Raw genomic sequence first — 26,989 nt, forward strand, 5'->3', positions numbered from 1 at the left:
CCTCCACCATAAACGTAACTCTTTGTGCTAGACTGAGAAGGTAACTTTCTAGTGGGCTAACCTGGTCCCTGTATTTGACCTATGCTCCACCATGGTCAATCTGAACTTGTGACTTTCTCCCAGTCTCCTACGACCAGATAGCCTTGAGTGGCACTTTGTACTTTTTGATGCTATTTTCACTTAAATCTTTGAAACTGCATATGTATGGTTCTACTGGTAGTCTTTTTGGTCTTGTTTTATTTATTAAAGCTTGCTATATATTTTTTAAATTGGTGGGTTATTTATTGTGTTGTGTTCCCACTTTATTAGTGTTTGAAGTGATGCATAAATACTTTACACTTTAACTCCAAGTTAAGCCTGACTGCTCTATGTCAAGCCACCAGAGCCTTCAGCGCAGGTTAATTTGGGGTTTGCATGTGACTTTATCCTGACAAGAATTGTGGCTGCTGTATGAGAAGGGTTTTAGCCCCCCACTAGTAAACCAATTTCATAAAGCCCTGCTTTCTCTCTTTCATGCAGTGCAGCAGTCCGTGCAATGTTAGTAAATCTATCCCTACGATAATACTGGTTACTGACTTCGTCAAAAATGCACGCAGAACAAATCCTTATCCTAAGGCAGTGATACTTAAAGTACGGCCCGGGGGCCGCATGCGGCCCTTTTGACCTTTACATGCGGCCCCCAGGGCAGCAGTAGCACTGGCTGCTGTTTACTCGACTCAACAGGCAATACTTTATTTAAACATTATTAAAGATAACGAAAGGAAGTAAGGAATGTGTCCTGAACGGCTTAACTGCAGGAACACTTTCACTTTTTAAGAAATCGTGCAGCACATGTCTGCAACTATGATAAGGGTTCTTAAAAATTCAAAAAGTGTATTTCATATTCACGCAGGACCATTTCATTTTACTACATCCGAATATAACGTTGCATGGAGAAGTTTTTTTTTTTTTTTTTAAGAACAATAGATTTCAAACATAAAATCAGAAACATTCATTCTGACCCACACCTTGATAACAATGGCAATAGTGAATTAAGAGCCAAGTCAGTTGTTTTCTGCACTCTTTGACTGGCCTGATTTGCTATTATACATGAACAACTTCATAGTTGATTAAACCAAACACAGGAGAAGGGTTCTCACAGCGCACATACTGAAGTCATGCATTTGGAGGTCTTCCTACATACAGTAATGAAGAAAATGAAGGGAACGTGAAATAAAACAATTGCCTAGGATCACACAATTTGGTAAAGTGGGGACGCTGGGATTAATGCCAGGATTTATGGTTTCACTTTGAGCGATTCAGCCACTAGATCTATATGCTTTGCTGCCACCTACACCCACCATAACGCGACAACCCCTCCCCATCCAGAGCCCCCTTCTACTTTTGATCACCACGCTTCTAGCATCAGTGCAGCCCTCAGTCACACCACAGACCAAACTTTGTGGCCCCTGGGAAAATGTTTGTGAGTGCCCATGGCCAAAGGCTTCAAGTCCTGTGAATTAATTATGCCTGGCTGGCAAGGGTCCATGCATTGCTAAGCTGTATGGCCATTCATATTCACAACCAACAATCTAAAAACAGAGTTTTTCCCAGGTTCGAAAAAGGATGAAAAATAACATGAATTTCTTTCTGAATACTATGTCTGCCTGGAGAGGGTAGGAAACACTTCTTTTGTAATTTTTCTTTCTTTTGTTAACTTTTTAAAACATGTGCCATGTCTATCTGTATGCATACTTCTATTAATCACCCCTTTCATTGCAAGTCATGCTCCCTCCACTCACTGTCAGTTTGTCCCTGCACGTGTCAGACGCCTAGTCCATGCCATGAGCAAAGTCATTGTTGCAAGACATTTCAGTTTCATGCTCATTTTAAGACACTTTGTAACCGTGGGGAGGTTTATACCAGACCCTTCACCTGAAAATCTCTACAGACCGCATTTGATGTTTGGCAGGTGAGCTCCTTCAACTACAGCCAATTTAACAAATCTTGTTCAGTCAGTGTCAATAGATATTTGTTTTCAGTGCATCCCATAACATGGCAGGAGCACATTTGACGAAAAGAGATAACGTCTCCATTGAGGCATGACTTGCCAGTCCTCACCTTATTTTGGTTTTCAAACACTAGCTCTCTCAACATTTTCTCCCATTGTGCGTTGGACAGTTTTATGTTCCTTTCGGTTATCGCTATACACAGCATGGTCAGGAATAAAGGGATGAAATGGCGGCAGAAGGGCTTGCCAATCCAAGTCAGCTGGCACTTGTGTAGCACGGATGGTGTTCACATTATTGGAGCTGGCTGTGGCTCTGCTGTTGCAAATAGCAATTTCCCACCTCTGATTTCGATTGTAGAACCCGGAGTTGGTGGATGATGTATCAGTCACAATTATTGCAGGATGGCCTGTTACCACCAGCTTCTAAATGAAGTCCAAATCTAACATTTTCCCCATGATTCACGAACCTCACTGTGACTCTCTTTTAGTGACACTAACAACCAGCACGGGCAAAAGCAGTCAAGCTTCCTCCTTCACAATTGCATACAGGGTAGGCAGAAGCAGCCGCAAACGCGCTTCTCCCTTAGAGCACAGATACATCAAAGGGGAAGACTTCACATGCCCACCCCCACAGAAGAGATACAGCTTGCCACTATAAACATTACACAGTTACAGATCTGGAACAGGTAAACAAGAGTACACGCTTCCCTCCATTACAAACCCAGTGCAACAAAGCAGCATCAATGCAAACTCCTCTCCCTCATACTGTATACAAGGCACTACATGGAAGCACGTACGTCGCACAAAATTCACAGGGGCATTAATCCAATGAGATATCATATTGCATAAATGGACTTGAGAAATGATGGAGGTTGATGCTGCAGCTGTATTGCTGGCCTTTCTAAGTGATATTTTCTGCAGTGCACATCATCCTCCAATAGCTATATTTAATTATGCCTCCATTTTCTCACATTGGCCATACACATGCATACAACCATATTCACATTTCTGCCAAACTCATACACACATCCTTATTCAGAAAATCATCAAACCTGTATACAAAAGTACATTCAGATAATTGGCAGACAAATAATGGCCATACCAAACAGTGGGCTATTTGTGATGCTAGTACCGAAGCTGTGCAAATGTAGAGGACACACTGTGTGTCATCATGCTGAGAGAAACTATTGTTCCCAGCAGGCCAGGAACGATTGCATGTTTCCAGAGAGGTGGTGGTTATCTCGGTATACCTTCCTCATGGTTCACGATGTCCTTTGCTTGGAAATCGCGCTACAGTGTTTTTGTAGCTAGGACATTGTTACATGGATTCCAGATTTCCCTTGCAGAGACCCCATACCTATAAAATGATAGTTTGTATGGACAAATGGATTACAGAGAAGTACTGTGAAGTGATATTATTTAATAAAAAGAACTTTGAACTATTCTCTTGAACAGTTATTTTAACTGCTAAGACTGTAGCGATATTATACTGAGGCATTGGTTCCCATCCTGTAGTCCGGGGACCCCTCAGGGTCTGCAAAGCCTCTTCCGGGGGTCCATGACTGCTTTGAAAATTAATTAACATTAACACATTATTAAAGAGTATATAAATAATGTGGCTAAATGTACAAATACAAATGTTAAATGTAATGTAAATGTTAAGGAATTTTAAATTGGAGGCAAAAAAATAAATTAGTATCCTTAGATTGATTTGTGGGAGCAGAGCAGATGCATGAAACAGAATATAGAATGGACGATGTGTGGCTTTAGTTAAATCTAGAAAACCTCCAATCTTCCTATTAAAAATGTTATTTTGTTTGTTTTGTTTGCAAATTGAATAAAATGTGTTATCATGTGTGTAGGTGTTTGATGGAATTTTTTTTCTGTATTTTTTGTGTATTGTTTTGCACTTTGAATGATCAACAATGTTTAGGCCTGGGTCCCCGGCTTCCAGTAATGACTCAGTGGGGGTCCCTGGATTCCACTAATGATTCACTTGGAGTCCTCATTTTCCATTAATGATGAAGTGGGGATCCACAGAAGTCACAAGTTTGGCAACCACTGTACTAGAGGACTGTAGATAAATGTTCTGGTCATGTTTGGTGATAAAAATGAACTTTCAACTGTTCTCTTGAACGTTTATCTGAACTGTTAGGACTAGAGTTATAGTTTACTACCATAACCGGTGTAGGAACATGGAGGACTCATAAAGAGAATCATTATATATTTCCAAATGTCATGTTTAAGTTATTAAGTATATATCATTGCTGTACGAGGGAGCATCAGTTTATTAAGAGTGTTAGGTATCTTTCCAGTTTTACAGAAGTCAAGTAGAAACTACAGTATAACTCTGTTTCACAGGAGAATGGGTAGTGAAAATACTCAAAGTAGTTATCCAAAGCATAGGGAGAATAGCTAGTGTACATGCATATTTGAGATACTTGTTTGCATGTTTAGCTTTCAGGAATTACATGTTCTATATCAAAGTACAGGGAGTTGATGACACAAAGACAAAGTTTGGGTATACCCATTCACAATTGAAATTATGTTTAGCTCTCTGAATATCCTGACACTTAAGACTTCAAAAAGGAATTTACTAAATTCCTTAGACCAACATGATCAGGTGTGTAACAAAGCATAAATAGTGGAATCCTGTGTCTCTCTTTTCTCGCTGATCCCACTGCCCTTATCCCAGATCTACCACTAGCCTTTACCTCTCTGAATATTTGTTCATTACTGTGGGTGCTAAGTGACAGAAAAGAGCACTTCTACTTTTTGAACCTTAGCTCAACGTTATTGCAACCTCAGAGATCGTCTAGTCTACATTATCATTCACCTAGAGAGAGACACATGCTGATAATGTCTACAATATAATGTGAAAGTATCAAATAGATTTCATTGATGAGTAATGATGAAATGTCCAAATTCCCAAGCACCAAATTACATAAAAGTCTATATCCTTTAGATAAGTGAAATCAAACATCGTAGTTCTTCCGTTTCCTTCAACCGATGGAAATTTTATTGGTCACATAATAATTCCTCAGATTTCCACCAGAAACTTGATGACTTATACATACAACTCTGCCCAACTCTGCCATCACCTGTTTCGTCTAGGGGAACATCCCCATGACTTCATCAGGGCTAAAAACAGAGAAACAGAACTCAATGTAAGCATATATTTGCATAGTAAACTGTACCCCTCACCACGGTGTCTTTAGGGATGGCCACCAATATCTTATATGTGCACTCAGAGTAGATGGTGTTATATACAATTCCATGAGGCTTATGGATATTTCATAATGAATGCTGATAGAAAATGTCTCTGCTCTACAATCAGAAATTGCCATCCTTGAGAATAAGATTCAGGAATTGAACTTAAAAGAGTCAACAGAGAAGAATTCTAAAATTTTGGAGTAATCGGGTTTTTAAGAAGAAATACACAGAGTAAGAGAGATGAAACTGAAGAGAGATGAAAGGGACTATCTCAGTGGCAGGATTTTTAGCCTTTCCAAAAAGTATGGCCACCTTTTCCAGTTGAATGCAACCTATATGGGTTCAACAGCTTCAGTTGCTTCAGATTCTACTTCCCTAAGTGCTCCTGCGTCCAGTGATAGTGACACAGACGGTGGCCCGGGTACATCCCATGAACATTTACCCACCGTTAAGAGTAGTTTTTTACAAGAAATCTTACGAATCAAACAGAACAACCGAGACCAGAACAGAAGGAAGGTAGACATAGGAAGACCAGGAGGGGAGGAAAGAGAAGGAATTCTCAAAGAAAGGGGTGGTATGAGAACAAGATCTTGGGACAGGAAAATTTAGATACCAATCTATCATCACCAATAAATGTGATTAACCTATCAGATACACATCTTTCACCTGATATGACAACATTTTTGCAGAAGGGTTTCAGTTACTGTCCCACTAGTTATGGTGATTTCTGTAAGACAAAGATTGATCTTTTCAAATTTGTTCGTAAACTTAAATTGAAAAAACATTTTAGTTTAAATCATTTTTGTTGTAAGACAACCGCTGCTCCTATGCAAGAGATTGAACAAAATAATTTGACAGTCAAGGATATTTATGATACTGCAACATTATTATCTATCACGGATCAGGAGGAGGATCCTACTACCATATCACAAATTTTGAAGGATCTTGACGTTACACCGGATATTACCATGACTAGTGGTCTAAAAAGAAAATCAAGATGGACACCAAAGTTGTCTCATGTGAATAATCTTGATGTATTTTACAACATAGTCTGTAAGGACTTAAATCGAATCATAGCTAAGGACAAACGTCAGAGAGTTAACCATAACTTGACTTTTGGTGAACAACAGGCCTTGAAACGTCTTCAACAGGAGGACGGCATTATTATTAGACAGGCTGATAAGGGTGGAAATGTTGTTGTTGTGAATAGGTTGGACTATGAGAATGAGATTTATAGTCAATCAAATGATGATAGATGCTATGAAAGTATTGCATACAACCCGATTCTGGGGTTATCTAATAGGATTAACAGTAGACTTAACATTTGGCATCAGCAATCCGTTCTCAGTGAGGATGAATACTTATACTTAAAAGTGGATCGCCCCAGATATCCATGTCTCTACACCCTACCCAAAATCCACAATAAACGACCATTTCCACCAAGGATGCAAATTGTTTCTGGTATCTTGGGCCCAACAGAATGATTGTCTGAATTTGTAGATCTTTTTTTACAGCCTTTTGTGAACAATCTGCCCTCCTATATTAAGGATACTAAACATATCCTTAGTATACTGAATGATATAGAATGGGAGGATAACATGTTATTGGTTACACTGGATGTTGTTGCTTTATATACTCGCATTGGGCATGATCTGGGTTTACAGACAATATGACATTTTCTTAGTAGAAAATCGGCTAGTTTGTGGGAGCATACAGAAATGTTGATCACTATGATAGACTTGATACTATCTAACAATTTCTTTCTTTTTGGCAAAAATTGGTACAGACAAAAAAAAAGGGGTGGCAATGAGTTCACGATTTTCTCCTTCCTATGTGAATTTATTCATGGGTTGGTTTGAAGAGAAATGTGTCTGGGGTCCTGGTTCCACTCAATGGCAAACACATATTTTATAATGGGGCTATTGCATTGATGAATGCTTTATGATTTGGACAGGCAGTTTGGAGGAACTAAGGGACTTTTGTGATTATCTCAACTCCAACGAGGTGAATATCAGATTCATTCATCAATTTAGCTCCACTAACATCGAATTCCTGGACGTGTAACTTTTTATTGATGGGACAAGATCCACAGCAGATTGTTTCGGAAAGCTACTGCTTGCAACTCTATATTACATTCATCAAGTGCTCACCCTAAACATCAAATTGTAATGATGCCTTTTGGGGAGATGGTGCGTGCTAGACGTAACTGTAGCAAAAATGAGGACTTTGTACAATGTATTCAAAATATGGGTGAAAGCTTTACACAAAGAGGTTACCTGAGAGGTGTGATTGAGAAAGCGCAACGTAAAGTGTTGTGTATCCCTAGGGATGAAACTATAAAACCCACCAACACATCTGTGAATGAGAGGCAGACCAATAAGGTCAGATTGGTTACTTTATACCAAAACTTCTATCTTGTTAAAAAAGATGCTGAATAAACACTGGAACTTATTAACTCAAGATGTTACTCTTAAAGATCTTGTTTCTAACAGACTTGAAATCACATATCGTAAAGGGAGATCATTGAGGAACATATTCAGTCCCAGTTTTCCAATATCCAAGTCTCGGGGGGATTGGCTCTCTGACCACAAGAAAGGTTTCTTTAAATGTGGCCAGTGTGGGCTGTGCAGATGGGCCTATCATGGTAAGAAGGAATTTTCCAGTACAACCAACCAGAATTATGTCATCAAATCGGCAATCAATTGCAACACAACATATGTAATTCATATTATAATGTGTAAATGTCAAGCTATTTACATCGGTAGCACTATTCGTCCCCTAAGGATAAGGATCGGTGAGCATGCAAGAGCACCCTTACAAGGTGATGATGGATATCCAATAGTGGCACATATGAGGACGTGCCAAGCACATGAAACCAACAAGTCATTTTGATTTTTTGGTGTTGAACATGTACAAAAAGCCCCAAGGGTGGTAATAGGGAACTCACCCTTAGAAGACACAAGGCACTTTGGATTATGCGTCTTAAAGCAGTGGAGGATGGTCTCAATACAGACAATGAACTTGAATATTTCTTGGGGGACTGAAACTAGGGATAACTATTTCTATCTACTTGACTAAGATTCAAAATGGGTATGTATGTAAATTATGCTTGTCTTTTGGTATTCATCAATTTTCATTTCTTACTATACACCACCTCTGTTATGTTAGCGAACATATCTTCAATTGTTGCTTGAGTTAACCTGGCAATAGTAACTTCTGGAGTTACTACTGAATGTTCAGGGGGCTTGTTTATTGCTTATGACTATTTGATGACTGATATTTGGTCATGGAATTTGAACATGCACACATGGTCTATATTACATGATTTAACAAATTACAGGTTGGAAATTATAGCATAAGGGATGCGGACATAACAGGAATAAGGATTTGTATTTTCGGTTAGTTCAAAAACATAATATTGATTTATATTTATTTAATGAGCATACTGCAATATTTGTGGGTTATGGCTAGCACACACGGTATTCTGAGCACACCTTATCGGATTGGAGAGTAATGTTCTTGCTGGCTGTATTGTTGGTTGGTTTTCCACACATAAGATGGTGATTGAGTGAATACTATGTGCGGTAGTCCATTCTCTGTTTCCGTGGTCTCTTTATAGGGAGTACCCGGAAGTAGAGAAGGGTTGCGTACTCGCACCATGTTCTTGCCCGAACACTCGGTGGTAATAGCTTTGCTTTGGATACAACTGAGGTGAGAGACTGAGTCAATTTGAATATGGATTAGGGCGGTTATGTTTATAAGCGTTCAAGGAATTCTTAGTTCTTGAATCCTCATGATACCCTGAGCGTTTGACTCCTGTTCGGACACTTTGACCGGTTGATCTGTTGGTTGTGGGTCGGTGATATACCAGCTATTACTGTTTTACACAATTTCTGTGCTCATGGAAGCAGCATGGATTTACGCCCAAGCTAATTTTACAAATAACCATTGTTTCTGGTAATTAACGGTATACTGATATATGGGTTACATGATCTTAACTTTCATTCTTTTGTGCATTTTAAGCAATGGTTTAGGTGCACTTTACGCTATAACCCAATTTTCCTCATCAAATGTTTTTTCAGTTAATATGATGTGGGGCTTATATTAGAACTTGCCTGCTAAGGACAGTGAAACCTGTTATTTACTGATTTTGGACTGCCATTTCAGGTGGGATGCATACTTAGATAGCACATGTGTGTGCATGGGTCACCATGCTTGTCCATTTATATGGTTCTAAGCGCATCAAATTCTCTAGGTGTATCTTGTAATGGAATAACTACAATGTATTGTTTGTGCACACCAAACTCTATGATGTATTTTAAGTCAAATCTATTATGATATGATATTTCGAGTGAAAAGTCACGTGTCACCCTTCTTTGTATATAACACCATCTACTCTGAGTGCACATATAAGATATTGGTGGCCATCACTACAGACACCGTGGTGGGGGGGTACAGTTTACTATGCAAATATATGCTTACATTGAGTTCTGTTTCTATGTTTTTAGCCCTGATTAAGTCATGGGGACATTCCCCTAGTCAAAACACGTGTTGGCAGAGTTGGGCAGAGTTGTATGTATAAGTCATCAAATGTCTGGTGGAAATCTGAGGAATTATTATGTGACCAATAAAATTTCCATTGGTTGAAGGAAACGGAAGAACTACGATGTTTGATTTCACTTATCTACAGGATGTAGACTTTTATGTAATTTGGTGCTTTGGAATTTGGACATTTCATCGTTACTCATCAATTAGATCTGTTTGATACTTTCACATTATATTGTAGACGTTATCAGCGGGTGCCTCTATCTATGTAATTTTTTTCTGAAAAACTTGGCTTCTTCAGAAGAGGGGTATTGGGTGTTACTCTCTTGAGAGCACCACTGTATTAATAAGCGTGTCATTTACTGTTTGCTGACTGGATCTCTGAGCACCCTTGTCTCTCTCCATTGTCTGACACCCTAACTTATCTTTCTGCATTATCATTCAACCTGAATGATGGGTTTAGCCACTACTTTGTCTCAAATATCGAAAGTCATAACCAAATTACAAAAATAAGTTAGTGTAAATGAATCTGAGAACAAATCATTTAATTTAGGATCCAATTAACCAGATCTGTAAGTTGCTGAAGACAGAGAATAAAGATGCCAGTCAATTACCTTTGCCCACAGACATAAAGAACTCGGGCTCATAGACATTGCCAACTTTCTTGAGCAATTCTAAGCATTTTACACATTCTTGTTCTGTAGTGGGTCCAGCTATACCCCTAGGGACATATTTACTAATGATGCATGCAAAGTGAGCAGCAAGGCAAATTTCTGTGCTGTGTTGTGTGGATGAGAGAGAGCTCAAGAGTGTCATATTTACCAAGATGTGGCACTGTTCAGCTCCCTCTAGGCACTGGCACAACTGTGACTGCCTATCGCTAATGCATACACTTTTGTGCCATGGTGCAGGATAATTTTTGTGCAATACGTAATACGTTCCTGCACAAAAATGCAGTACACTTGGAAAGTGGAAGTAACAAAGGGAAATTAAGATATTTCTGCTCCTTACCCTTCAGTCAGGTAGGCACACCATTTTGGCACAAACACAGGTTTACAAGTGTTTGTAAATCTGGGTTTGTGTCAGATTACATGGATTTATACAGGGTAACGCTTTTGCTCTATCCGTGTAGTGCTGACCCGACGCTCTATATGCAGTCTCAAGTGTTTTTGGATTTACTAAACCATGCAAAGCCACACAAATTGACTCTGTGTGGCTTAGTAAATTCCAAAATGGGCATTGCATCTGGGCTCCACCACAAAAGTGACGAAACCCCATTGCAAATTCTTAGTAAATCTGGGCCCCCTTACCTCCCAATAGGTTCTCTTTACATTCAAAGAAATTTGCATTGTTATTTAATCAGTGTTAGTGATTTTGCACAAATCAGCAACCTTTCCAGACTATCAAACCACAGTGTTTGTTCCCCCTTATCTGAATGGAAATTAAGACATTTGGAGCATAGCCTTGGTGGAAAGAAATAATCTTTGCTTTATGATTGTTCTGCTTTTTGTGAACAGATGCAGAAGTTGTTTGAGAGAATTTTTTCTCCAAAGAGTTGAAAACAAGTCCTTCAGACTCTATTGAGTTACATTACCACAGTGAATCAATTGGTTATTGAAACTAGTTTGTCAGATACAAAAAGGGCATCTTTAATTTATTAAGGTCTTTGAAGTGAGTTAAAAGATGGTGTGGCTACATACTGTGATACGTTCACAGAATTAGTAATTAGGTTGAACCATCACTTATCTGAACATCCCGCAGAATAAACAAACGTTCTTGTAGCCTGGCCTAAGGCAATAAAGTATAGGATTAAGGAAATTTCAGAGCCAATAAAGTTTAGAGGTACAGACAGGCCCTTTTCTAAAGAAGAGAGAAAAGTGATACATGTAAATAGTTTGTGTTTGTATTTTGTAACGGAGGCGTCAGTTATGATGTGTATTGATAGACAAAAGCAGGTGCGAAACTCCATTCCTTGACAATGTAATGAACTGCCCTGTTGAGTGAAAAAGTTGTCAGTTTCCAAAAGGACCGTGGATACCCTTCAGTCAGCAGCTGTTCACATTATGAATTTGTCACAAGGCCAAGAAGACACAATGGCAAAACCTTTAGATTCTGATTGCTGGCTTGGCACATTTGGTGTCACTGCGGTATCACTTCCCAGCCACTTTATTCAAAATAGAAGGGGTAGACTATGACGGGTAGTACATTTATCATGTTGTCTTTTTCTTTCAATATTCTATGTTATTCATTTTCCCCTTTAAACGCTAAAGTACCAGTACATTTAGGGCCAGATGTTCAAAACTTTTTGCACGTCGCAAACAGCGAATTTCGCCATTTGCGATGTGCAAAAAGCACATCGCGATGCCCAATCACCATTTTGCGAGTCAGTAACCTGATTGCCGATTCGCAAAACGGGACTGCGAGTCGCAATTAGGAAGGGGTGTTCCCCTTCCTAATTGCGAATCGCAGTGCGATGCTGTATTGTTTTGTGACCGCGAACGCGGTCGCAAAACAATCGCAGTTACCACCAGTGTGACACCGGTGGTAACCCATTCGCAAAAGGGAAGGAGTCCCATGGGACCCCTTCCCCTTTGTGAATGGCATGAAAAACATTTTTCAAATGTTTCATTTTTCAGTTTTGTAATGCATCTTGTTTACCTTTAAGGAAAATGGGCTGCATTACAAAAAAATAAAAAACTGCTTTATTTAAAAGCAGTCACAGATATGGTGGTCTACTGTCTCCAGGAGGCCACCATCCCTGTGAGTGCAGCCACTCACAAGGGGGTCGCGAATTGTGACCCACCTCATTAATATTAATGAGGTGGGCCTTTGCGACCCCCTTGCGAGTCGCAGATGGTGTCAGGGACACCATCCTACATTCTGAATTGGGAGTCGCAATTCAGAATTTTACTACATCAGGCCCATAGTGCTTATCTCATTCATTATCACAGCCCTTCTAACCATCATAATACTGCACAAACTCTAATGAAAGCATTTATCTCAAACAAAACGTAAACTATAAATAAACACGTGTGTGGAACATTTTTACCAGAGAAAAATATTATAAATATGCGATTGAAATATAGTTGTCAATTTTGAAGCCGATATGTAAAAGGCAATTATTTAATATTTTAATGATAAAATGCAGCCTGTGTGACATACTGAAATACAGTAGTCACATTCATGCTTTTGTGGTAATATGCTACTATTTGCACCTTTCCTAGCAAAGCTTTAATAACGTGCATCGTTGTCAAAGAGGTTGTAAAATATCACAATTCACATCAAGGTGAGAGTTTAAAAAGTTCGACTCTTTGGTTATACATGAGGCCCTTCCTCATAGATGATAGCCAGTCCCAGATCCTCTGCTGTAGCTATATGTTAGGCACAGTGAAAAACGATAGAAGTGCTGAGGGACTCCTCAGCATCACCAACAGCCTGAAGCGCGATGAGAGTCCATTGTAATGAGAGGCAATTCTGTCATCAGAAAGGCACTCATGGCCTTCAGGACTGATGACGTCTCTGTTAATCGTTTCCTCTCTCTAAATATTGTAATAATAAACAATCTCGGTGAAATGTGTTAGGCATGAGGAAGAGATGGCACCAAATTCCAGGCGCATGTGCAGTTATTTATACATATAATCAACGTAGGCAAAAGTTCCTTGAATGCCAAAAACATTGCCCCTCCCTGGCGTCACTGAATGTTTTTTGGCAAAAGCTGTGATTTCCCCCCAGTAGACTTGATTATCTGTAAGTTCACCACTGGTGCTTCATGTTTTACTGATGTTTTGCCAGCACTGCATGATGGGATCTTTGGTCGCAGTATCAATTTCTAGTTTAATGTGGAACCCAGGTGCGCAAGACAATGAACATATTTGTGGGAGGAGCTCAATCTATTAACTAAATTGTCTTCCTACACCCTGTAAATACAGTGCTGGAGGTGGCCTAGCACCCAAAGTTAATTTCCTGGTGTACAAGATTTCACAGGAGTATAGCTCCAAACTTCTCATTTGTGGTTAGGATCCTCAATTGGTAGAAGCGCCTATGGGAGCTGGGGCACAAACTATACCTAGCAGCTCACAAGTTGAAAAGGTAGGATGTGAATTTAAGGTTAGAGTTTAACTATGATATCAAACCACAGTGCATCTGGAACTATAAAGGATAAAAAGATATTTCAGTTGATTCTCTAATGAAGGCAACCAATCAAAGCCAGCGGTTCCCTAAGACCTATAGTGATGTGAAAAAGCCTCTGTGTTGCTCTAGACAGTGTTCCCTTTGTATGGCAAAGAGCTATGTGACCCGTATTTGTATGAATACACCTACCTCACTGTATTATTCGGAAAAAAATAATAAAAGTGATTCTGTCCACAAATTCATAGGATGGCAGTGGTGGCACCGGAAGCAGCACAGAACAATAATTCACATTTTTCTGCTTAACCAAATCTCATACTATACTCTCAGAAGGGTGTCATGGAACCATCATGAGTGAGGGTATTGGAATCCAGCAATATCCATGGAAGTCGCTTGCATGTCAAAAGACGATAGATTCAGCGTTTTTCCCACAAGACCACTATGTAGTTCCAATGCTACTTAGCAATCCCTGTCTGACAGAGGTCTGTTCTACATTTGAAGATCTCAGAGCCAAGGTGACACCGGTGTTCAGGGTTGTGAAGGTCCAAAAGGATCGCAATTTGTAAAAGGCTGGCTCTGTATATACTATATTAAAATGAGATATAGTTTGCACAGAGTCCAGGGGTTCCCCAAGAGGCTTGACAGAGGCAATAATAGATAATACTAATGCTTTATTTGCTCTATTTGTGGTAGTGTGGTCGAGCACTTAGGCTTATCAGAGGGTATTGTTAAGCATTTGTTGTACACACACAAGCAATAAGTGAAAACACATGCTCAATGACTTAACTCCAGGCCAATTGGTTTTTATATAGAAAAATATTCTTTTGTTAATTTATTTCTAGAGTCACAAGATTCGTCAATTGAAAGGTACTTTGCATAGTAATACTTAGGACTTCAATCAATATTGTACGCAGCTTTCTTTAAAATAGCAAAAAGCTATTTTAAAAGTGGACACTGCAAATTTCAACAGTTCCTGAGGGAGGTAAGTAAAGTACAGCTTCTGAGGTAAGTACCACACTTACGGGTTCAGTCTCCAGGCCATATGTAGCCCACTGTTGGGGATTCAAGGCAACCCAAAGCACCCAGCACCAGCAATACAGGGTCGGTCAGGGGCAGAGGTCAAACAGGAGCCAAAATAAAGTGGGCGCCTATGGAGACAAGTGGTACTCCGGTTCCAGTCTGCTTTCAGGTAAGTACCTGTGTTGTCGGAGTGCAGACCAGGTGGAGTTGGAGGACTACTGGAGGGGCCCCAGGTAGGCACAAAAATCACACCCTCAGCAGCACAGTGGCAGCCTGGTGCAGTTTGCAAACAGGGCATCGGGTTATCAATAGAACTCTATGGAGGAACCCAGGGTCACTTAGGCTCTGCAGGCAGGGCACGGGGGCCTCTCAGACAAGCCACTGACTGGGCAAGGCTGAGGGCCACCTGCTGGTTGTTGCTGCACCGGTGGTCAGTTTCTCTCAGGCCTGGGGGCTGTGGGTGCAGTGCTTCTCCAGGCGACAGATATCTTCGTCTCGGGCAGTCGCGGTCAGGGGGGTCCTCGGGATTCCCTCTGCAGGTGTTGTCGTGGGTGTGCAGAGAGGTCAGCCCAGGGTGGACACGTCGTCGGAGTTGCCTGGGGGTCCTCTTTTTATATAGTTGGTTTCTCTGGACACGGTCCGGGGGCATCGGGTGCAGAGTAATTGAACTCACACTTCTGGAGTGGGGTGAGAGTCTCTTTAAAGTTGGTTTCTTGGTCTTCTTTTTGGACAGCCCCCCCTGTCCACAGGAGTTTCTTGGTCCTCGGTGATGCAGGCAGTCCCCTGGAGGCTTTTGAGGGGTCGCTGGTCCTGCAGAACGTGTTGCTTCTTTTTTTTGCAGCTTTTCGAAGCAGGAGACGGGCCGGTAGGGCTGGAGCCAAGTCAGTTGTTGTCTCCTTCTTTTCTCTGCGGGGATTTCACCTCAGCAGTCCTTCTTCTTTTCTTGAGATCATCAGGAATCTGAAGAGCTGGGTTGAGGGTCACTCCTAAATACTAAATTTAGGGGTGTGTTAGTGTCAGAGAGCAGTAGCCAATGGCTACTATCCCTGAGGGTAGCTACACCCTCCTTGTGCTCACTCCCTCTGAGGAGGGGGGCACATCCCTATCCCTATTAGTCCTAATCCTTCAAAGCAAGATGGAGGATTTCTCAAGGAGGGGGTCACTTCAGCTCTGGTCACCTTAGGGGTGGACCTGGCTGGAGGGATGATTTCTCTTTGTTTTTCTCATTTTCCCTCTGGACTTGCCACCAAACGTGCGGGCTCGTCCGGGAGGGGGGAGGCATCTCCACTGGCTGTGGGCATTGTAACACCAGGCCTGTGCCTTTGAGGCTCTCCCCCAGGTGTTACAGTTCCTGCAGGGGGGAGGTGTGAAGCACCTCCTCCCAGTGCAGGCTTTGTTTCTGGCCCCAGAGAGCACAAAGGCTCTCACCACAGGGGGTCAGAAACTCAACTCTTAGTAGCAGGCTGGCACAGACCAGTCAGTCCTGCACTGAAGGATTGGGTAAAATACAGGGGGCATCTCTAAGATGTCCTCTTTGTGGATTTTTTAATAAATCCAACACTTGCATCAGTGTGAGTTTATTATTCTGAGAAGATTGACACCAAACTTCCCAGTATTTAGGGTAGCCATTATGGAGCTGTGGAACAAAGTCCCAGACCATATACTTAATATGGCCATACGGTACTTACAATGTCTAAGAATGGACTTGGACACTGTAGGGGCATGTTGCTCATGCAGCTATGTCCTCACCTGTGGTATAGTTCACCCTGCCTTAGGGCTTTAAGGCCTGCTATAGGGGTGACTTAACTATGCCCCAGGCAGTATTTTGTGGGCATGGCACCCTGAGGGGGATGCCATGTCGACTTTGCCTTTTTCAATCCAGCAACACACACAATCTTCAATTGCAGTGTGCATGTGTTAGGTGAGGGGACCCTTAGGGTGGCACAATACATGCTGCAGCCCTTAGGTACCTTCCCTGGTCACAAGGCCCTTGGTACCAATGGTATCTTTTACAAGGGACTTATCTGTGTGCCAAGGCTATGCCAATTGTGGAAACAATGGTGCCTTTTAAGTGAAAGAACACTGGTGCAGGGGCCTGGTTAGGCAGGGTCCCAGCACACTCTCAGTCAAGTCAGCATCAATATCAGGCAAAAAGTGTGGGGGGAGGGTAACTGCAACAACGAGCCATTTCCCTGCACAAGTGTAGCTGTTTTTACTGCTTCATTACCATTTACCTTCCTTGCATTAGAATTCATGGCTCATTTGCTACATTACTGCTCACAGAATTTGCCAGCATGGGTAGACATGCTGCTGGACAACTTAGGTTGAAAATCATTCCCCGTTCCGAGAATGTTGGACATTAGATGGGGTGGATGGTAATCCACAACAAGTAATAATTACACTAGTCTTGTTAGGTCCAGTCATAGTAATTGAAACCTGAGCTCAATGACTAGTAGCAATAGTACGGAGCAGACAGGCTTAATTTAAGAAATTGAGTAAGGCATTCAGAAGTACCAAGTTAAAATCCAAAATACAACACAAATAAAAATTCCACTCCTATTTATGAAAATAGAGGATAATTTAATGAACAAAAACACAACAAAACAATAAGAATGCAACAAGGGATATCGTAGATTTTAATTTTTAAATCTTTAAATAAAAAGAGTTCCAAAAAGTGCAATGTGCCAACTGTGGGCAACCGTTCATGCTAGACTAGGACAATAGTAAGTTTTCATGCTGACCGCAATGAAGCATGGGTTGCATAGAAGGGCCAGATTTGTCCCGGTAGGAAAATTACCTCCTCAACATCAACAGCCTTTAGTGAAAACTGGTTGTGACCTGGCTCTGACAGAAGACGTGAGACGTTGGCAGATTCTCAAGTCAGGATAATGCCCTGTCATAACTGTTGATTTAGGCAGAAAAAGCTTTGGTCGGAAAGGTTCAAGTTTCCAAATCCTGGAGGTCCTCATCATTAATTGGGTACTCATTAACTATGGCATCAAGGGAGCTGCAGGATGAAGTGAAAGTAGCCTTGACGTTGACCATAGCGGGAGCTGCAGAAATGTCAGACCCACCAGCCATGCATCCTGACTGGATCAGCCGGCAGGTTGGTTCTAGTCCTCTGACCATTCTCCAGAAAAAATATTTGTAGAAAGTTTCTAAATCCCACCTTTCAGGGCAAGGCAGGAGGAGTGCACTCTAACAGCAGACAGGACCTCAGGAACAGCGTTTGGGAGCAGGACTTCAACAAATGTCACCAGGAGGGTCCTGGCAGGTCCAGTGGAAACTGGACTGCAAGGCTTTTTCAGGAAAGTGCGGTTTTGCAGCTTTTGTGTTCCTGTAGCTTAACAGAAAGTCTTACAGCTGACCACTGGAGTTCACATATTTGTCGTGCGTACAAGTTTAGCAGGTCTATCCCTAAGCAGGCATCAATATCAGATGCAGTTCTTCTTCTGTCTTCCACATCCAGCAGTGTTCTGAAGAGTGTGCCAAGTGGTGCCACATGATTTCCTGAGTAGTCTGTGGGTTGTGTTGACTCCTGGCCCCTCCCTAGCCAATAGGTAAAAGTTCCTAGGCATATGCCTACCCACATTTGAAGCAGTTCATGTGTGTCCTACTGCAAACAATCCCACCGTGCCCCTATCTACCTAAAACTAAGATGACAGAACCTTTATTCCCTTTGTGTAAGCTCCATTTGCCACCTTAGAGGCATATCTTTCCCACTGAGATTAGAACTTGGCTGTCTAAGAGGACAAAAGTGAGACAGGCCCAGGGGTGAACTATATCTTTTAGTGACAGAATTGGGGTCCATTGAAGATATCCAAAGGGCTGGGCCCAACTCCCAGGCCATCTTGTCAACGGAAGGGCAGCTTTTCCCCACACCCAATGCATTTGTCTTTGCTCTGGGAGCCAGTTGATACTGCAACAAGGACCTATTCAGCTCCTGGGTGATAGTTGGAAGCTCATGGAAATTGGCTTCTAAAGGCTTAGGCCGGTTAAAGGTGACTTTTTAAAAGAACTTCCTGTAAAATATTTGTTACAAATCAGACTTTGCCTATTAATTGGGTTTTAATAAATGTCTTCAAACATCCAAGAATGACCCTTTTAGCTGGATCCTATGCTGAGAAAACTTTATTAACTTTAATATTGGAGTGATTTTGGTAATTTCTTGCATTACACCCGCATGCATAAGTCTGAGTATTTTTGGTGCAAAAATGTCAACCCAAGAGCTCAGGTATAGAGCTTGAGCAGCTGATGGTTGCTCCTTCAACTATGTTGCATTTAGCATTATGTTCTTCTATCAAAATGTATGCTAGGTTCCTCTTTAAATGCAAGGTGGTTGAAATGTTTTTCAGATCTATAATTTTGCGCATCAATAATGATGATTAATATGTCAAATGCTTAAATCAATTCAGTTCAAATAAGTTTTACCTATATATACACCCTGAAATAACATAATTACAATTAAAATGAATTTCCTATGATGCGTTGAAGTCTGTTTATTAACATTTTTAGTTATGCCATATTTAATGTGCAAAATACCATTTTAAACAAGATAGATGTCACTTACCGTTGTCCGTCCCCTCACATATAGCCTCACAACCTCTGCATAGCATAGTCTAACTGAAGTGCAGTAGTTTATTTCCACTGTTCTGATTACACTAATTTCAAATGAACTTATCCTGTTCTCTATGACTGGCAACATTTCTCAAGCTCTTTCTGCTGTGATTACTTGAAAATGTATTGTATAGGTGTCATATTTGTTAGAACATCTTTAGAGGATATAAGCATATGAAGTGTCCAATAATTTAACAAAATGGGATGGTGCTTATGGTTTAAGTAATGATGTTTATTATTCTTGTATACTGACTTGCTAACGTAGTAATACTTTTGCTCGAACATCTTTGGATGACATTAGCATATGGAGTGTTCAATAATAATTTAACGAAATGGGATGGTGTTTATGGTTTATGTAATGATGATTATTATTCTTGTTTTCTCATTTGCTAAAGAAGTGATACTTTTGCTCACACCATGAAGATTGTGCTGAATTAGCTGATATTCATGTGTGAATGGTGTATAAAAATCCCTTGTTTTTGGAGGTGAGCCAGAGATTTTGGGCTTCCCTTGATGCTATTAGGGATGCTGCCCAACTTTCTACTGACTTTAATGCTCACTGGGGACTTACAATATGTTTCATACTTAGCATACTTATTCTCCTGAGGAACTTTATGGCATTTGCTCTCCATTTAAAAAAAAAAACATTTTTGTAATAAAACCCTTTCACTTTCATTGATCGAGAACTCAATTATTAAGTGGTCACATTACTTTTAGGATTATTTCACTCTGCTAATTTGATGTTTGGAGAGGTGCCTTGACATGCACACAAATCTGTGGGAGAACTGTATGAAATACATTTTGGGGTGTCTGCATTTTGGTGTTTCAAAAATTTGGGATATGGTTGAGCTCTCATAAGGGTGCATTTTGTGCTAAGAAAATAGAGCTAAATGCAGGGATATGGTGTAATTTCATAAAATGCTCTGCTGCAAATTTGTGTGTTATGCCCACCCTTATTATTTATATTTCCAAGGGTGAGTTATGTCTGTCAAAAGTGTTTTTTTTTACAGAACAAATTTGCAGGTTAAACCTGCACAGTCATGTTAAAGGAGGCAGGCCTGCAGTCATGTTTTGCACTGTCAATCTAGTGGTGGCACAATGTGCTCTGTAGTCCACTAGGGACATTTAACTTATCGGCAACGGGTACACTTTGTAATGTATACTAGGGGCTTATAGGCAAGGTAAATATGACAATTAGGAGAATAGCCAAATTTCAACATGTTTTAGGGGTCAGAGCACATGCACTGTAGTCTGGTTGGCAGAGTCCATTGTATAGAGTTGAAAAACCAGCAGCATCACTCCAACAAAATGGGGGTCATCATGCAAGAAGGGGAGTTTTTTTATATCTGTCCTGTATAGCAGCCTGCAAATGTAGATTAAAGTGTTTGTCTTCTCTGCTTCTAGACGTTCTAGAGCTAAAGGAGTGGTGGGCCTTGTTTATTAATGTACTAGGGTTGCGAGGTAGTGGTTCCCGCATATCTGGATTCTTGAATGTCAAAAGAATGTTGTGACAGTTACTTTCTGGCTTTCTGCCCTGACGGCTGTTACATTGAAACTAATCACATCTCCGTGCCTTGTCTCTTCCTTTCAAAACGGCACCCTTTTTAGCTTTGCAACAGTTTATCTGTTATGTTTTAAATGGGAAAATGTTTGGAATTGTGACATCCATTGTAGTTGTGATTATGATTCAAAGTAACCACTAAAAAGTGTGGAGAACCGCAAACAGCAACAGATTGCAATCTTAAGAAACTCCAATCAATCAACTCAGACATATAAAGCAAGACTAATCACCCGGGAGGGTTTCCAGGCAGTTTGATGCTATTAGGCTCAGTCGAAAAGCCAAGTCTTGAGTCCCTTTCTCAATTCCTGTAGGAAGAGTGCTGTTCGGAGATGGAGGGAGAGGTTGTTACAGGACTTGGCGGAAAGGTAGGAGAAGGATTGTCCTCTACTGTAGCTGTGGCGGATGCAGGGAGTATGCATCGGTAAGGCAGAGTGCAAGTGTCTGGAGGGTTGGTGGAAGTTTGGGGGGTGATTGAAGTATGACATAGAGAGACTTGTAGGTGTGTGTAAGCATCTTGAAGTAGCATCTTTTATGAAAGGGGAGCCAGAGGAGGTTCCTGAGGTGGGGGTGGTATGGGTCCATTTGGAGAGGTCAAGGATGAGTCTAGCGGCTGCGTTTTGAATTGTCTGGAGTCTCTTTAGGAGTTAGGTGTTGATTTCTGAGCAGGACATGTTGCCATAGTCCACGATAACTAAAGTATAAGCAACAGTTTTCCTGGTGTTGATGGGGAGCTACTTGAAGATCTTTTAGAGCAGATGGAAGCTGTTAAAGCAGACAGAGTAGATTGCATTGGTTTGGCAATTCATGATGGGTTTTGTTAGACCTGACAGCTTTAGGGTGATCACCCCTAACTTTTTGCCTGCCTCCCTCCACTTTTTGGACACTGTTTTTGCTGGCTTTTAGACTCTGCTCACTTTATCACTGCTAACCTGTGCTAAAGTGCATATGCTCTCTCCTTTTAAACATGGTAACCTTGGATCATACCTGATTGGACTATTTAATTTACTTATAAGTCCCTAGTAATGTGCACTATATGTGCCTAGGGCCTGTAGATTAAATGCTACTAGTGGGCCTGCAGCACTGGGTGTGCCACCCACTTAAGTAGCCCCTTTACCTTGTCTCAGGCCTGCCATTGCAAGGCCTGTGTGTGCAGTTTCACTGTCACCTCGACTTGGCATTTAAAAGTACTTGCCAAGCCTAAACCTTCCCTTTCTCCACATATAAGTCACCTCTAATGTGTGCCCTAGGTAACCCCTAGAGCAGGGTGCTGTGTGGGTGAAAGGCAGGACATGTACCTGTGTAGTTTACATGTCCTGGTAGTGTAAAACTCCTAAATTCGTTTTTACACTACTGTGAGGCCTGCTCCCTTCATAGGCTAACATTGGGGCTGCCCTCATACAGTATTGCAGTGGTAGCTGCTGATCTGAAAGGAGTAGGAAGGTCATATTTAGTATGGCCAGAATGGTAATACCAAATCCTGCTGACTGGTGAAATTGGATTTAATATTACTATTCCAGAAATGCCACTTTTAGAAAGTGAGCATTTCTTTGCACTTAAATCTTTCTGTGCCTTCCAATCCACGTCTGGCTGGGCTTAGTCGACAGCTCCTTGTGCATTCACTCAGACACACCCCAAACACAGGGTACTCACCCTCACTTGCATACATCTGCATTTTGAATGGGTCTTCCTGGGCTGCGAGGGTGGAGGGCCTGCTCTCACACAAAGGACTGCCACACCCCCTACTAGGACCCTGGCAGACAGGATTGAACTGAAAGGGGACCTGGTGCACTTCTTAGCCACTCTTTGAAGTCTCCCCCACTTCAAAGGCACATTTGGGTATAAAAGAGGGCCTCTGCCCTACCTCATCAGACACTTGCTGGAGATGAAACTTGAACCACAACCTGCATCCTGCCAAGAAGAACTGCCTGGCTGCCTAAAGGACTCACCTGACTGCTTTCTACAAAGGACTGCTGCCTTGCTGTTGCCCTGCTGCCTTGCTGAACTCTTGCCTTGCTGCTGAAGTGCTCTCCAAGGGCTTGGATAGAGCTTGCCTCCTGTTCCCTGAAGTCTCAGGACCAAAAAGACTTCTCTTTTTCATTTTGACGCCTTGTGCGGTGAAAAATTCACGCCGATGTGTTTGACTTACCCTGACTAGAGTGAGGGTTCAAACTTGGACAGAGGGTAACCTGACTGCCAACCAAAAACCCCATTTCTAACATTGGTGATCAGCGGTGAGGATAGGACTTGTATTTGTGCAGTGACATACAGTAGCTAAGTATTTCACTACCTACCCACAGTTGAAGGTCAACTTGATTTTTATCTCTTTTTGCAAATTAGTTTTTCCTGACAATTTTCTAAAACTAAATCCTCACTCAACATGTCTCTGACTGGGTCTCAAGCATGAGATTTTGACATAGCCCTGTTGGATACATATACTGTCAAACAGCTAAAAGGGTTCTGCAGGGTGATGAGAGTACCCACCCAAGGGGCCTCCAAAAAGGAGGACTTTCAAGTGGCACTGTGGGCCCGGGCAGAAGCCCATTTAGAGGAGGATGATGAGGAAGAGGAGTCAGAAAATCGCCCCTCAGAGGATTTGTTGCTATCAGTGGGTGATGTTACCACTGCAATTGTGCCCCCTTCCAGACCAGGGAGCAGTGTCTCTGTGCAAAGCCTGACCGCAGAGGAAAGGAGAGAAGAAAGGGAGTTCCAATTGCAAATGGCAAGACTGAAAATTGAGGCTCAACAGGAGGAAAGAAGGGCAGAGAGAGAAGCCAAGCAAGCTGAGGCTGAAAGAACAGCCAAACAGATTGAAGCTGAAAGAGCTGGAGCTGCAGCTGAGAGAGCCTTGGCTGAAAATAAACTTTTGTTGGCTCATGAACTGAGTCTCAAGGAGCTGGATCTCAAGGCAAAGCAGTCTGAATCCAGCAGTAATGGTGGCAGCATACAGACAGGACCTGCTGGAGAAAAGAAGGTTCGTATACCCAAAAATGTGGTGCCCAGTTTTGTGGTGGGAGATGACATAGAGAAATGGTTAGCTGCTTATGAAGTTGCACTAGAGGCTTATGAGGTTCCTGAAGGGCAATGGGGTACAGCTATGTGGAGTTATGTACCAGTACTGGGGAGTGACACACTTCTCACACTGGATCCTAAGGATAGAAACACATACCCACTTCAGAAAGCCATTTTACTTGCCAAGTTTGGGCTGACCCCTGAGAGATACCGTCAGAGGTTCAGGGACAGCACCAAACTATCCACACAAACATGGGTAGATTTCTTTGACTTTTCCAGTAAGATGGATGGGTGCGGGGCTGCAAAGTAGATGATTACACAGGATTATATAATTTGATTCTGAGAGAGCATATGCTCGGTATTTGTTTTTACAGAGTTCCGCCAGCACCTAGTAGACAGTAAGCTGACTGATCCCAGGAAGCTTGCTGAGGAGACGGACCTCTGGACTAGTACCAGAGTGTCCAAGAGGGTATCTGGGGGGGACACCCACCAAGGTGGTCAGGGTTCCCATCAGAAGAAAGAGGGGGGAGAAAAACTTAAAAACAAGTAGTTCTCAAAAGGCCCCCAAAATAGTTCCCAAGGGAGTAATGGTAACCAGTCCCGGTCTGATTCTTAAAAGAAAGGTTTCACTGACCATAAGACAGGGAGGTTTGTACACCACTGTTCAGAGTGCAATAAGTATGGGCACTCTGAGGGCGATTCCAAGTGTCCCAAGAGGGCACAGCCCCCCCAAGGAGGGCAGACACCTGGGTTGGCTAGCGTAGCGCTCGGAGAGGAGATGGTCCCAGACAGTTTTGGGTGCAGCCAGAGGTAACCCTAGTGTCCCTGGGGGATGCAGAGATGGTGCCAAAAGCCCACATGCCTGCCGATACTACCAAGTATAGACAGTGGGTCACCATCAATGGGCAAAGGGTGGAGGCTCTGCGTGACACAGGAGCCAGCATGACTACTGTCAAGGGTCAGCTGGTGTCAGAAGAGCAGGTCATCCCCAATATATTTCACCAGGTCATAGTCGCTGACAATCGTGAGAGCCACCTACCGGTAGCTCTGGTTTCCTTTGAGTGGGGGGGTCTCTGGTACTCTGAAAGTAGCTGTGAATCCTGCCATGCCTGTAGATTGTCTGTTAGGCAACGACCTTGAGCACACTACCTGGAAGGAGGTAGAGCTAAGGTCTCACTTGGAAATGTTAGGATTGCCTGAGTGGGTGTGCATGACCACACGATCCATGGCTGACCGACAGGGAAGTCAAGGGTGTCTGGAGCCTGGAACAATGGCCCAGACAACTGCCAAGAGGAGGGGCAAGGGGTGCGGGAAACCGGCCCCAGAAGTTCCCGCAGTGGTTGACGGGGTTCCTGAGGAGGAGGTCCCCGAGCCAACTGGGGAAGACATTACCACCCTAGGTGATCTACCTGAGCTTGCTGGCTGGCAAGTTGAGGGTGGACCCACCAGGGAGAAATTCTGCAAGGTGCAGAAAGAATGTCCCACTCTAGAGGGTATAAGGAAGCAAGCCTCAGCCCAGGCAGCACATGAAGCCTCTGGCGATCACCACATATATTGGGAGAATGATCTCCTCTACAGTGAGCCAAAGGTTCCGGCCATTGGGGCAGCGCGTGCGCTGGTGGTCCCCCAGTGTTACCGAACCTTCCTACTGGGTCTGGCTCACGACATTCCCCTGGCAGGACATTTGGGGCAAGACGAGACCTTTGACAGGCTTGTCACCCATTTTTATTGGCCCAGAATAAGGACAAACTCAGATACATTCTGTAGATCTTGTCCTACCTGCCAGGCCAGTGGTAAAACAGGAAAAAGGGTTAAGGCCCCCCTGATTCCACTTCCTGTCATTGGCACCCCCTTTGAAAGGGTGGGCATCGACATTGTTGGTCCATTGGACCCCAAAACTGACCTAGGCAACAGGTTCATCCTGGTTTTGGTGGACCATGCCACCCGTTACCCAGAGGCAATCCCTCTGAGGACCGTAACTGCACCAGTGGTGACCAGAACTCTGATGGGGAAATTTACCGTGTGGGATTCCCAAAGGAGATAGTGTCTGACAGAGGCACTAACTTCATGTCTGCATACATGAAGTCTATGTGGGATGCGTGTGGTGTAACCTACAAGTTCACCACACCCTATCACCCCCAATCTAATGGTCTTGTGGAGAGATTCAACAAGACCTTAAAAGGCATGATTGGTGGCATCCCTGAGGCCCTGAGGCGTAAGTGGGACGTCCTCTTACCATGCCTTCTCTTTGCTTACAGAGAGGTACCCCAGAAGGTGGTAGGGTTCAGTCCCTTTGAGCTTCTCTATGGGTACCCTGTCAGGGGACCCTTAAGCATTGTCAAGGAGGGGTAGGAGAAAGCTCCAAAGGCACCCCCACAGGATGTGGTCAGCTACATGTTGGCCCTCCGCAACCAGATGAACCGCTTCTGGAAAGAGACCAAAAGTAACCTTGAGGCCAGTCAAGAGGTAATAAAACGCTGGTATGACCAGAAGGCCACCCTGGTAGAGTGTCAACCTGGAGACAAAGTGTGGGTAATGGAGCCAGTAGAGCCTAGAGCTCTCCAGGACCGATGGTCTGGCCCATTTGAAGTAAAGGAGCGGAAAGGGGAGGCCACTTACCTAGTGGACCTCCAATCCCCTAGGAACCACCTAAGGGTGCTCCATGTCAACTGGCTGAAGCCTCGTTTTGAGAGGTCTGAAGTCAACATGATTCTGGTCACAGATGAAGGAATGGAAGAGGAGAGTGAACCTCTCCCCGACCTCCTCTCTGCCCAAGAAGGTGATGGGTCAGTGAGAGGTGTCATTCTCTCTGACTCCCTGACTCTAAACCAGAGAGGAGACTGCTATGAGCTGTTGGAGCAGTTCTCCCCCCTGTTCTCCCTTACTCCTGGACTGACCCACCTCTT

Source organism: Pleurodeles waltl, chromosome 1_2 (genome assembly GCF_031143425.1).
Source record: "Pleurodeles waltl isolate 20211129_DDA chromosome 1_2, aPleWal1.hap1.20221129, whole genome shotgun sequence".
Classification (NCBI taxonomy): Eukaryota; Metazoa; Chordata; class Amphibia; order Caudata; family Salamandridae; genus Pleurodeles; species Pleurodeles waltl.